Consider the following 14,601-nt stretch of genomic DNA (forward strand, 5'->3'; position numbering starts at 1 on the left):
CTCTATAAAAGCTTTTCTTAGGGAGTTTTTTTTTTCCAGAAACTTAAAGCCTACAGATTGATCCTATGCCATGTAAACCTCAAAACTCAGAGTTACCAGCCTCTTCAAGAATATCTTTGTTCTTGATCTTTGATAATGATTGTAAAACTATATTGCAAAGAAAAAGTCAGTTGCTCATTTTTGTATGGATCTACTTCTGGATGTTTTTTTCTGTTCCATGAATATATATATGACAATACTAAACTGTCTTAGTTAATCAATCTCTATTGTAAGTCTTAAAATTGGGTAGGCTGTAATACTAGTGGTCAATAAGAGGGATGGGTAAGAAGTATGGGTTTTCTTTTTTCATCTTATTTCTCTTTCTGGATTAATGCAAATGTTCTAAAAGAATGATCATGATGAATGCACAACTATCTGATGATACTGTAAACCACTGATTGTATAATTTGGATGGATTGTATAGTTATGTGAACATATCTCAATAAAATAACATTTTACAAAAGCAAATAAAAAATTAAAATTTGCTTTTGAAAGCCTTAATAAAATTATAAGCTCTAACAAGACTAATAAAGAACAAGAAGTTGTTTACCAATCTCACCAATTACCAAAAGTGCAAACATAGAAATGAAAGCGATGCTATTACTTTAAAGTCTATAGGTATGGCAAGGGTAAAAAGAGAATATTATAAAGAAGTGAATCCAAATAAATTCAATAAACTTAGAGGACAAAATCAAATACCTTAAAAAATGCAATTATTGCAACTGATCCATGAAATAGATAATCAAAATTGTCCTATATTTGTTAAGATAATTACATTTTAAAATAAAAACTTCCCACAAAGACAATCCAGCCCAGATAATTTTGCTAGTAAACACTATCATATATTTAAGGAGCAGATAAAACCAATCTCATGTAAAATTTTTCATAAAACAGAGAAGGGAGAATATACCCTAATACATTCTGATAGACCAGCTTAACCCTGATACTGAAACCTGACATAGTCATTAAAAGAAAAGTACAGAAAGAAATAAGTAGCATAATAATTAAATAGAACATGGGAAGTAAACTTTTTTTTTTTTTGGCATGGGCAGGCACTAGGAATCAAACCGAGGTCTCTGTCATGGCAGGTGAGAACTCTGCCGCTGAGTCACAGTTGCACCGCCCTAAACTGTTTTTATTTATAGAAAATATGATTGTACACATAGAGATCCTAGGACATCTGCAAAAAAAAAAAAAAAAGACTAGAAATAAAAGAGAATTTGGTATCATGGTGGTATACAAGGTTAATATACAGAAATCAATTGTATTTCTAATATTAGCATACAACTGAAAAAATTTATAAACCTATTCCATTTTTGTAATATGAGAAATAAAAAAGCTACTTATAAATGAATTCAACAAGAGATATATAACACCTCTAAAATAAAAACCACAAAAACTGCTGCAAGAAATTTAAAAAGAATTAAATACAGAGGTACATCATGTTTAGCCTTTGAAAAACTCAATTTTGTCAAAATGTTTCATTCTCCTGCAATCAGTCTATAGTTTTAACCCAATCCTGGGAAAAATTCCAAAAAGTATTTTCATTTAAATTGACCAAATATTTCTAAAATTTATATGAAACTGCAAAGGACCTACAATAATCAAGAAATCTATAAAAAGAACAAATTTGGGCAATTAAAACTTTATTTCAAACGGGATACTAACATGGAAAAAGAATGACCCCGCCACACAGCATACAAAAAAAGAAAGAAAACTTCATTTCAAAACTTACTCAAATCTATGTTAATGAAAACAGCATGGTTCTCACATAAGTATAGAAAAACAGATGAAAGGAAATGAATAAAGGTCCAGTAATAATTCACAAATACGTGTGCAACTGATTTTTTTGTACAACAAGGAAAATCAATAGGAAAAGGAAAATCTTTTCAAAATGGTCCTGGAGCAACTAAGTAGAAGTATTTTAGAAAGAAACTGTGACCCCTAAAACATATCATAACCCTAAAATAATTTGAGGTGAGAAGTAGTTGATAGACATAAACATACAAGTTAAAATTAACAAGAATTTTGAAGGAAACTTAGAGGAATATTAGGGGAGGGAAAGATTACTTAAGATACGAAGGTGCTAACCATAAAATAACAAAAAAGATCAATTAGACCTCATCAAAATGTAAAGCTTCTCCTCATCAAAAGACATCATAAGACAATGAAAAGCTTCACATAAACTGAAAAAATATTCATTTTACATATATACAACAAAGATCTTGTATCCAGATAAAATAATAATTAAAGGTCACATAATCAATTTTAAAAGGGCAAAGATTTGAACCGGCACCTCACTAAAGAAGGAAAAGACCAAAAATGATATAAAATGGTTCTTAACATTATTAATCATCTGAAAAACACAAATTAAAAAAATAATAAGATACCACATCACACCCATGAGAATAGATAACACTGACAATACCAGTTATTGATGACAATGTAGAGCAATTGGAATTTTCATATCTTATTGGTGGGTATGTAAAACGTAAAACCACCCTAGCAAAATATTTGTCAGTTTTGCTAACAAAGTTAAACACAGACTTACCCTATTCCACTCCTTGGTATTTATCTGAGAGAAATTAAAACATATGTCTCTAAAAAAGACTTGGACAGAAGTGTTCATTGGACTTTATTCATGATAGCCCCGTACTGAGATTAATGCAAATGTTAATTTGCAGGAAAAAGAGAAAATCAAATGTGCTATGTTCATATAATAGCATAATGTATGGCAATAAAGAATAATTAAAGAAGGAAATACAACAACATGGATGAATCTCAAAATTATATGTTAAAAAATAGAAGCCAATTGTAAAAAAAAAAGTCTCTACTTTTACATAAAGGTGAAGCACAGGCAAAATTAATCTATGAGCATAGAAGTTAGAACAGATGTTGCCTATGGAGTTTGTGGATTGACTGAAAGGAGATAAGAGGGAATTTCCTGGAGTAATAGAAATATTCTATAATACCATCAGGGTGGCAGGGATGTACACATAAGTGCATACATTTGTGAAATCTACATTAAATCGTACACTTAACAGATGTGCATTTCACCATTTACAAACTTTAGCTCAATACAGAAAAACAGCAAATGTCTTGCAAACTTTGATCATTCTACCAGAATCAATAACAAATTATTTAGGACCCCATTTTTTTCTCACCACACATCGGTGTGCCAGGACTTCAGGGTTAAGAATTACAGCCCACCATGCAGCCCTTCTTAGAATCACTCAGAAGTGACTTGGAGAATCTAACAGCTAAGTTATAACAGCAGAGGTATGGAAAGGAGAAGTGCTGAGTGAGTAATTGGGAAAAGTTAAGGGTAGAAATAACTGCTTTTGTACACAGCGTAAAAGGCTCTGAGCTACCACCATTGGAAGTCACCATTCACTTACTTAATTAAATATTTAATCAGTGTTAGACATGAATTATCTGGTTCTTTACCAAATATCTGTACATACACACACACACATGCAGTAAAATATAACCTAAATAGCACTACAAGTACTTATATGATAAGAGCAATGAAGGGCATGTACACATTCAATTTCTATTTCTATGCAGTAATAGAATGAAGGGCATGTACACATTCAATTTCAATTTCTATGCAGTAATTGAAATCATTACCATCTCCATTTAGCAGCTGAAGAACTTGAGGCAGTGAGAAGATAGATAACTTTCCAAGGGTCACACAACTAGCCAGTGGCTGAACCAGAATTTTCATCCAGGCTTTCATTCTCTAGATGCTGTGTCCTTAATCATGAATGCTATGCTGCATATCATTTAGTCTACAGGTTTAGGAAGATGTTCTTTGAAAAATGCTATTTAAGCTGAGACCTGACAGATGAGTAGGAATCAACTAGGCCAAGTAATGTTGTAAAAGTTTTCCAGGTGGAGAAAAGAGTGTATGCACATCTCCCATCATGGCTAGGAGCACGGCAAAGCTGGTGAGTCAGAAAGCTATACATACATATTAATTCTATGCAAATTAGAACTTGCAAATTTAGAAGATGCTAAAGAAAATTAAATGAGTCAGAAAAGAGAGAGAATACAGATTTTAAAATCCCATCAATTTGCCCCCCTCCCACTCCCCCAAGACTTCTCTTACAGAACTTAACCTATATTCTTACTCAGCAGTGAATTTCTTTACAGTCCCATCTTCAGAGGAGATGAGGAATGGACCTCCTTTTTACTCTATGGCCCTTTCAAACTTAGATACCAGTACTGTTCACTCATTATTAAGCACTGTGATTGCAGTAGCAATGACACCTTTAGCAGAAATTCTTTTTTTTTAAATCCAGCTATGAAAAGTTCTTTTTCCAATAAGCCCATTGTTCCATGGAAGACTCTTCTCTAAGAAACACAAAGCAGTTAATTCACTCTGCCAAACACAGCAGGAAGGTAATGCCTCTTTTCAAATATCAAACCAGTCCAATTTCATTTAGACTTAAATGATTTTTCTGGCCCCTCTCCATGTAGATACCTCCGGAGTCAATTAGCATTGTCACTTTTAATCTTCTGTAGTCAGATCCTGGTCATTTCCCATTAGAGTTCTATTAACTAGATTCTTATGGCCTGGTTGAACTGACTGCAGTGCAGTGTCAGTGGAAAGCACGCCAGCCATCATTACGTAGCTGGCATTTATTAAAGGTTAGATATTACTGATAACCTTGGTCACATTATGCCACACTACCTGAAAATTGACTCCTGAATTTCCTTGTCACCAAAACAAAATACCACCGGAATACTCAGCCTTTGCCCGCATGGAAAGGTACCTTAAATTTTGCATCTCAACTTAAATCACTATAAACTTCTTGGCCTTCGCCTCAAGATCCAAGGTCCCAAAGCTGCCAGGGGCAGAATAGCCTGTATCTAATTGCAATGCCAGGTGCACTCAAACTAAAGAGTCCTCAGAACAAAAGAGAGCCCTGTCCTACACCATTTACTCAGTTCAGTTGGGTCCTGCAAATGAAATAGTGATAAAACTATGGAAAAATGAAGGACAGATAAAACAGAACATTTACATTTTCCAAGCAGAAATATAAGGGCATATTTAAAGTAACTCAAAACACATAGCAGATATGAAATAGCATCCTCTATATAGTAAAATCATCACGCCAGGTGTCAGAAAACACAGCTTGTTTGACATACCCAGTACTAACTGCCAACATAACCTTGACAAAGACAGCTGATTCCATTGGGCCTCTTGCTCTGGACATTCTTAGCTAAATATAAATAGAGTGCCCGGCAAATGACTAAAGCTGATTAGCACATGCTATCTCATTAGCAGAGTGGGGACTTCAGAAATGGAACACATAATAGGAGGTAGAGGAGGCAAGCAGAATGGTCCAGCACTCTCCAGCTGGATGCGTGTGGAGAGGCTTCAGGCAGGTCACAACTACTATGTCTTAGGGGCAGAGAGGCAGGGAAGGAGATATCCCCAGTCCAAGGGGATAGAGATCCACAATCAGATAAAGCATACAAACCATCTCATGGACCACCTCCTCCCCTTTTATCAATTCACCCACAGGTTCATCTGGTGTACTTATTGTAAAGGGTCCTTGCCCTTCAAGGGCTTATAGTTTAGTAGGGAAAAAATCAAGGTGGCTTTCAACAGATAGTTGGAGAGAAAATAAGGAGACTCAGGTTCTTCTCTTTCCTTTAGATCAAAGTTCTTGGGCCCTGTTCTCAATGTGGTTCCCCACAAATTCCCTCTTACAAAGCTGTATGATTCCCTCGTCAGCTATCTCAACAAAACTCTTAATGCACAGATGCCAAGAATCAAACAGCAAATAAGACCCATGGTGGGTTGGGGAGACTTGGATTGCTACTGAATATTTATAAAGAAATTCTGTTTCTTTGGTTTATTATGCCCAGAATCTCACTCAAGACCATAAAAATGGTCCTAAGTTGAAGTCCTGTGGATCTACTTTAATAAGGGGCTGAGAGGGTCATTTGTAATTAGCTGATTAGCAAATAAACATTAACGAGCTCGAAAACTATTTTCTTAAGTTTTTTAAAAGCACAATTTCTGAAGACATCTTTGTCCTATAATCTCTCATCATCATGTTTTTTATACAGCCAACATAAATCAGTGTAACTGAGCCAATTTGTGATCACTCTAATGCACTCAGACAGATGGTGGAGGTGAAAACCCAATGTGAAAGAGATTTCTTAGAAAACACCTTAGTTGGATGTTGAAGGATAGGGAAGAGTCAAATTAAATAAAACAAAGGAAAATAATTTCCAGTGGTGTAACAACATGAGCAAAGCATGCAGGTTAAGACCCATTCTGGTGACACTGGCCAGAGGAGCTCTGACCTAAAGCTTGTCACAAAGTCCGATGCAGAAACAATAAAATACCTTTGGGGTGTTTTAAAGTGAAAATGGCTTCATTGAGTGCCCAGGATGGAAAGTATATATTCTTAACATCAGCTGTTGTAAATAGAAAAATAGAGATAAAGCAAGGCATTGCTTATAGACACAGTGGCAGTAACCCGTGTGCATATTTAAGAAGTAGTAATTCCCAGCAACTTTGTAAGATTGTATCTTTGTGTTTGAGTTCTTTGAGAAGCATATGCTAAAATGTGATTAGACATGTAAGAAATTTATTAGGGAAATTGCCTGTGAGAGAACAGAGGAAGGGAGCAGAAAGAGGCTGGGAGAGCTGTCAGACTGATACAGGTCTGACCCTGACTAAAGGTGAGAAGGAAGGAGGAAAGAAGGAAGGTGGGGCAGAAGTCTTGTAGGCTGCAAGGCAGTTCAAAGCCAGGTTTGGCGAGGTCATCAGAGTTGCCACGAGCCCAGGTTGGTGGTCAGAGAAGCCCCATATTGCCCCGGACAGGCCTGCCTTGAGTGTCAGGCCCTTGCACTCAATTCCTGTCTGGGAGCAGACTTCAGAAAGCATGGCATCTGTGAAAACAGAGCAGTGGGTTTCGGAGAGCAGCAGTGGAGCCGGTTCATTTCCACGGCCTAAGGTCTGAAACCTGAGAAGTACATTCCCACCATGCCTGCAATCTTGAAATTAGACTGTGGGTCATACCAGAAACGTGTTGCTCTCCCTGAACAGTAAAAATTTTGACTCAAGAGGTTAATAATAATACTACCTAACACCTTTGAAGTGCTCCATATCCTCATATTACCACTGCAAAAGAAGACTCACTGTGCTAGTTTAATAGAAGAAGAAACCTAGTTCTATGATTAACAGGATATGAACAGAGAATTCAAACCCAGGTTCACTGACTCTCCATCCCACAGGCTTCCCATTCATGCTGATTGAGGCAGGCAGTAGATCACCCATTTTCTGTGATAGTGAGTAGTATTGCAAATAGCACATAATTAGCGTGAGGAACCCATCTGAAGCACCCATGGAATTAGGCAATCCTTACCAGGAATTCCTTCTCTACGCCCAAGGAAGGACTGCCCTCATTCCCCTCTCACCTCAAGGGGCAATTTCCCTTCGCACACTCAGTGCCAAGCCTCCAGTTGCATCTAAGCATATGGACTCTCTGGCCTTGCTCTTAGATTTGTTTTAGGATCATAATTACAGATTAAATTTCATATTTATTCAGCATCTCTGCCACCATCCCTGCATTTTGTTTGCAGAGAACTATTTGCCTATAGGATCTTATTTATTTAATTGATTGCCTGTCTCAGTTTTCAGAGTACTTGTTTATCTCAAGTGGCATAGCAGCATGCTCTGTTCTGGAAGAGAGTGCTGGCTGCCTGGAATAATTCAATGTCTCATTAAGGGAAAAAGATTGAAACTTTGCTCCAAAAACTCTCATCCAAGGTACATGTTCCTCCCAGTTTCGTGAACTTCCTTTTTCCTGATGAACTTGCACACAGGAAGGGTGGCTTGCTCCAGTCTAATTCAATCAAATATTTTAGGGAAAACAGGACTCCACAGCTCTGTCTTCCAATCTGGTTAGCATCTTTCCCTTTCTTCAAATATCGTGATTTTTTTCTTCTTGCTGTTAATGATTTCACAGAGCCTGAGAGTTTCCTTTTTAAAATGAGATGAGACTCTATCACGTACTCTGCTAGTGTAGAGTATCTGACGTCCATACCGTACACAATTATGTGGCACATGGACTCACCATGTGCCACCATGTGGTGGAAACATTTGCTGTAATAACAAGTGTGTGCTAGATGTGTGTCACTGCACAGCTTTGAGCACTGTCTTAGTTTGGATTCCCTCGAAAGCAGACCCTGTGAAAAGGATTCAAGTGAATGTAGTTTGGGAGCTCTAGGGAACACTCATATAGAAGAGAAGCCAGCCAATAAACGGTGTGCTATTAAGCCGATTCCCATAGATGGGTAATTCAAGATCAAATATATGGGAAAATTCTGGGAAATAACGTAAAATATACACCACAGAACTATCCCACACAAGAGTGAGGAACATGGGGCACTAATGATCAAACTCTAGCAGTCAAGAGTTCAGAGCTGCTCCTTTAGGTATTAATTTTTCTGGCATTTCTGGCCCCTGACAGCAAAGGCTGCCCAGCCTTCTCCACATCTGAGGGAAAGGGCCCTCAGATCCAGAGGTACAGAGATTGGCAATTGGACATGGGCCTGTGCATAGTGGAATGGTAGGATTTGTGGAAGCTGGCAGTGTCCACTACTGTCCACCCCTTTTGAGTCTCATATCCACTCATGCTATATGTGAACACTGTCCTATCACTGCTTCTTCAAGCAAGGTTGTGGTCTATCACAATTCATCAAAAATCAATTCTTAAGAAAATACATCAAGGTTAGTAGGACATGCCACTGTCTACACTGTGGCAACTGATACCGAGTTTGCAAGCAATATTTGTCATCTCCAATATTTGCCACCTAGTCTAGGTTCTACTCACCTTCACCCAGCATTTGATGGTATAAGCTGCTTCTCAATGGCATACCCTAGACCTGTTTCTTGAAGACTCTGAACCCCTTATCTTCTCAAGTCATGACCACTGAAATTGCCCATTATTATGTTATTGGGCATGGAAGTACCAGCGGGCCCCCCAGTGAGTCTCTTCAATTCTAATCATATACTTTCCAGCAACCTGCCATCTCATCATGATAATCAGTGTCAATTTCCTCTGATAGTATGGTAACTTTTGATGGCTAATAATCTACTAAAATGAGAAGCTCAAAACAAGATTTAGCTGCTGCAACTTTTGGCTTAGAGGAAACTTATACTGGGTCCCCAGTAAAAACCTTCACTCCCTTGGAAACTAGGACCTTTGGTCCAACAGAGTCTGAAGTTGTGGGGATGGGATGCACAAAGTCCCAGAAATTGATTACTGGGAGAAGTGACTTTAAAAAGGTCCATTTTACCTCCTCCCTTGGTTCCTTACACACTATGATTTCAAAGTATGTACCACATCTGGAGAGTTCCAACCCTGCAGGCTATTGCTACACCTTTAAGAGGCTTCTCAACATTCTCTCAGGCCAACAGCTTCTGAGGGATGCAGTGTATGCAAAAACCAGACTTTCATGTTCCTAGGCCTGTAGTCACATCTTTTTGACACAAAGTAAGTCCCTTCCTCTGAGATGAGATTCGGGGGATCTCCTGACACACACAAAAATGAGCTCTTCTGAGAGCCTTCAGAATGTGAAGATGTTGGCTAAAATCCTCCAGGCTGGGTCATCATGATGGAGATTTTGGTCTCTAATATTAGGAAAGAGCACTCGGATCAAACAACCCTTGGAAGTTCTGCATTTCTCCTTTCCTCAGTGTAAATAACCATGGTGTCCTTCTGGGAAGGACTGAGGTAAATCCAGACTATTTACATTCACTGTGGCATTACAGGCTGTTCCTTAAAGGGACCCAGCCTCCCTTTCAATCAAATGGACTCCAGACCTGAACACTAGCTTAAGTCTGGGATCTAGGTGAACAGTTCTTCATTTTGTAATGTAGTGACTGGCATCACCCTTAGTTCACTTACTCTTAATCTGTTTTGGTTCTATTGTCAAGAAGTACCCTTACTTGTTGCCCTTTGAAACACCACGGTCTATCATCATTGACAGATTGTACAGGTCAGGAACACTGTATGCCTCATGACTTCACTGGTCATTATAGTAACTATGTCTGCCTTGCCTTTGATGATAAAGTCCTGCTACTTGGCTGTCTTTCTATTCAGGATCATATTATCCCCAGTGGTAGTAGAGAGTCCAGCTCCATAGAAACCTCCTCTACCATCAGCCCTGGATTTCTCCAGCCTACAAAGGGAAGTTATCTTTTCCACAGTGCCATTGCCCCACTCACTAGCATGTTCCCTTAGTGAAGAGAGTCTTCTGAGTCCTCTCAGTAAACATAGGTACCTGGTAGGGTCTCTGGTCTTACATAATAAATCCATTTGACCATTCTTCTGAATCTTCTGTTCTATCACTCAACATTTTGTTTCAGTAAACTCTTTTGATGAATTATCCCTTTTCTCCCAAAGCAAAAGTAATACATTTGCACTTGGTCTCCACTGAGGTTTAACCCTGATTGTCACTTAGAATCCCATGAGGGAAGACTAGGCTAATCCTGAGAAAGGTAAGTATAACTTTGAATGGCATCTCCCTCAGGTGATGGCTCTGCATGGCCTCTAGGCAAAGGGAGGCTCTGCTGCTGAGTCTCCAGCAAGGGAGACTGGGCCACTTCTGCAGATCCAAAGAGTGCAAGAGAATTTGAGGGGTCAGATTTCTCTATTTCACCTACCTGGCTGTCCCCATCCAGGTCTCAGGACTCCATTTCTTCTATATCACGTCCTGACTTTCAGAGTTAGCTACAAAATCTGCAGGGTGCAGTGTAAAATAAAAATGCAGAGCCCCATGTTCCAAAGACAGGGGAGAAATGCCATAAGAGGTACTAAAATACAAGGCATTTTCCTTTTTATCTATGGTCTTTCTCATAACCTGTCATGGTGTTTTTTATTTCCTTTTTCTTGCTATTTTATGTCATTACTAAGTAAAGAAAAATTAAAATTGAAGTTATTAGCATGGATTTTACTGTCCGTCTTTGTATCATGCAAGAGAGTTTTAAATTCAAACATCAGAGCATTTAACTAGTATGAGAGAATTATTAAAATTGCAATTTGTATTTTGTAGCTCACATATGCATGCATATGTATTTCATTCTTACCAGAACAATGGAAATGTGGCACAAACTAAATAAGCTGTTTTTATTTTACTTCTTGATAAACATGTACTCCACTAATACTCTTCAGCTTACTAATGAGTAAGAAAAGACTAAAATTAAAAGATATGACAGATTGCCCTATCTTTCCCTTTCCTTTTCTGTCACCATTTTCAGCATAAGTGGTTGGCTAACACAGGGACATAACATGGGTAAGAAACTACATGATAGGGCTCCTTGGTCATTCATGTTTCTTAGAACTTCACTGCCTTCTTTCTACATTTGACACAAGTTCTGGTTCACACGGAAAGCATGATCCTGGAGCTGCTAGTGGCCCCATTCTTCAATTGTAGAGGTGTTGATATGAGCATGAGTGTAGAATTCCAGAGTACCCATGATGTGTGGCAGTTCAGTGAGTCTCAAAGCAAATACACGGTAAGCATGTATGGCATGGGTGTGGTGAATGACATATATAAATGTGGTATCAAAGAACAGTGGGCATGCATACTGCTTGCATCTCCTCTGCTGATGTGCACGCTCTATTGTGCCATTGGATTTCACTTACAAAACACAAGTGCACAGATAAAATTATTATGAATGTCAAGATGGTAATGTAGGGCAGGCCACAGTGGCTCAGCAGGCAAGAACGCTTTTCTGCCATGCCAGAGGACCCAGGTTCAATTCTTGGTGCCTGCCCATGTAAAAAAAAAGAAAAGATGGTAATGTACTACATTAAGCCAAGCATGGGAGACTTTTGGGGATAGGGTCCTGTGCGCAGGTCACATGCCCATGAAGCCGGCCCTGCTGACTTTAATGTAGCACACCTGTCAGGTCTGTGAATTAAGCCTTCTCTGCAATTTTCTACTTTCAAGTTCAGATTCTGGCCTGGTTTGCAGGAATTGTTGGAGATAAGATCTCTTTAAACACTGTCATAGATGCATTCTGGCTTTCATATCATGCTTCTAAATTGGTAGTTGGCTGTCTTGAGCCATTTGTTTTCAACCTTCACTGCATTAATGGCACCAACCAAATCCCTGGTCTTTTAAATTACAATTGTAGCCATATTTCTCAAATATTTGAGATATCGCATAAGCCGGTGCAACCTCTTCTATCTCTACTCCATCACAATTCACCATAGGTCAGAGTCTTAGTAACTAATCCTACAGCTTGCCAAGAGTTATCACTGCATTTAACAACCACCAATGGTCTTATTTTGGACATTGTGCCATCAAGTGATCTTCTTAGTAAAACCACTGAAATAAAAACCTTGGGTAGTAATTTTAGTTTGGATGGTCTTGGAAATGTTTGAGTGCAAGAAGGTTGGAGTCCAAGTAGAAGGGTAGGAAACACCAGTATTAAAGCAGGGAAGTGACACAGAGAAGGGAAGACAGTCAAAAAGTGGAGCATTATTAAACCTGCTACCCAAAATGGGAAAATGGGTGTAGTCCTATGGAACACTTTGGGAAACATAAATACATACTTTAGAATTATCCCCTATTTGTGGCAAGGAGCTGGGGCATTTATTAACCAATTTCTAAGAGTCACTGACTGAGGATGCTTCTCAGAGGGTTTATTCCCAAAATGTATGGCCTGCCATGTGCAGGGACAGTATGGCCTTCTTTGATTCCAGAAAATGCCCTCAGAAACAGGATGTAGAGGCTAACAATGGGAAATCACTCAGTACCTTGAAATGGTAGAATCTAAAGGAAAAGGATGGGACATAGACATCTGCTAAATTCACACTCTGAAGAATGAAGATGTTAAATATCTTTGATTTAAGCTAATTGGTGTAAGCCCATTTGGGCCCACCTCTACTGCCTTCTCTGAGTATTAATATAGTGCACAAATTCTGCATTTTCCATGGGCACTTTCTCAGAGGACTATTGCTTCATTTAGTCTGCAGTAAACTGTAGTGACTAGGGAAAGTGTAGCTGTGGAATCAGCCAGACTGAAATTCAAATATAACCTCTCCTCCATGTTATCTGTGGTCTCGAACAAATTGCTGAAAGCTAAGAAGCTCAGCCTTCGTGCCTATAAAATAGGGATAATGATATGTACCTCAGAACAGTTATTGTGATGAATAATGAAATCATATATTTAAAGAGTTTAATGCAATGCTTGGCAAACAGTAAGCCTTCAATAACTAGCAAATCCAAGAGGATTCAGAAGTAATTTAGAATTTACAGTGGTGCGATACTCTGTGTCTTCCCAAACTTTGGCAATGCCCTTCTGCCAATTATATATATGCTGATCTATTTACCTACTTGCATATATTCTGTTTGTCCATCTTGATTCACTTTCTACCTTTATTCACTTTCAGCCACTGGCAACTGACCCTTATCTCCTACTTCAGTGGGCTCTCCTGCCTTCCAGTTTCCAGTTTCCTGTTGGTGGCCAACTGGATGCAGAGAAAGGAAATTAGAGGATTTGGCTAATTCAGGAGGTAATGAGAGAGGAAATTATTCTTCCTCCATGATTCTCCTTCTGAGTCATTATATGTGCTGGCTTTATTTTTATTTTTTTAATATGTAAAACTTCATGAATTTGCATGTCATCTGTGCGCAGGGGCCATGCTAATCTTCTCTGTATTGTCCCAATTTTAGTATATGTGCTGCCGAAGCAAGCACTGTGCTGGCTTTAAATATACTATCTCATTATCCATCACAATAACCATCCCTCTATTAAAGGTCACAACTGATGACAGGTAAATCTTTTCACACATCTTCTTTCTGGATTCTGATACCCTCTCTGCCCCCTTGTCCTTTCTGATATAAGAGTGTTACTGCCTCCTTGCTTTTACTATGCTCTGTGGTCCTAAAATATTCACTATTGATTTCCTCAGCATCTCTTTGTAAATAATCCTTCCTCAATTATACCCAGTTTGAGTGTGCCTTCCACTTCCTGTCAGGATCCTCACTGAGATACTAACATGTAGACAGATCTCACATGGGCCACAGAGGGATGGGTGGAATGTGTATCAGAGAGAGGGACAGAAGTGTGTATATGCGTGGACACTGAGCCCACTGCATTAGGTACACACACACACATCCATACTATTTCTCATCCATAGTTGTGTACTATGGATGAGAAAAACATTGCAAAGGATGATACCTAGAACAGAAGTTCTCAGTCTTTTTGGCTAAAAAGATGTTGACGCTTCCATGAGTAATTCTCTTTCACTATGCCAGTGATTCTCAGGTGTGGAGGGGTAGTATTTTGTAAAGAATGGATTTAAAAGAGATTGTCAAAATTTTCCAGGAGATTCTGACATGACCCTTCTTCTTCTGAATAAATCAGTAAATTTAATTCAAATGCTGAATATCCTGTTGCCTCAACAAGTTGTGAAATTTCACACAATCTAACTAGACAAGACATTCACCATCACATGTGACCATCAGATATAGGAATTGCAGGTATAAACCCCATCACCTGTAGGACAGCTTAGGCCC

At 38.6% G+C, this 14,601-nt stretch overlaps 1 long non-coding RNA gene and 1 other non-coding gene across 2 annotated transcripts in view; both read right to left on the bottom strand.

Annotated features, from left to right (window-relative positions):
- Positions 1 to 14,601, bottom strand: part of LOC143677586 (uncharacterized) — a 137,949-nt gene that overhangs the window by 14,442 nt on the left and 108,906 nt on the right. The gene's annotated exons all lie outside the window — the stretch shown is intronic.
- On the bottom strand, positions 13,673 to 13,779 carry LOC143678447 (U6 spliceosomal RNA). Its single transcript, XR_013173257.1, has one exon. It is a non-coding gene; the product is annotated as a U6 spliceosomal RNA (small nuclear RNA).

The sequence above is a fragment of the Tamandua tetradactyla genome, chromosome 3, assembly GCF_023851605.1.
Source record: "Tamandua tetradactyla isolate mTamTet1 chromosome 3, mTamTet1.pri, whole genome shotgun sequence".
Taxonomy (NCBI): domain Eukaryota; kingdom Metazoa; phylum Chordata; class Mammalia; order Pilosa; family Myrmecophagidae; genus Tamandua; species Tamandua tetradactyla.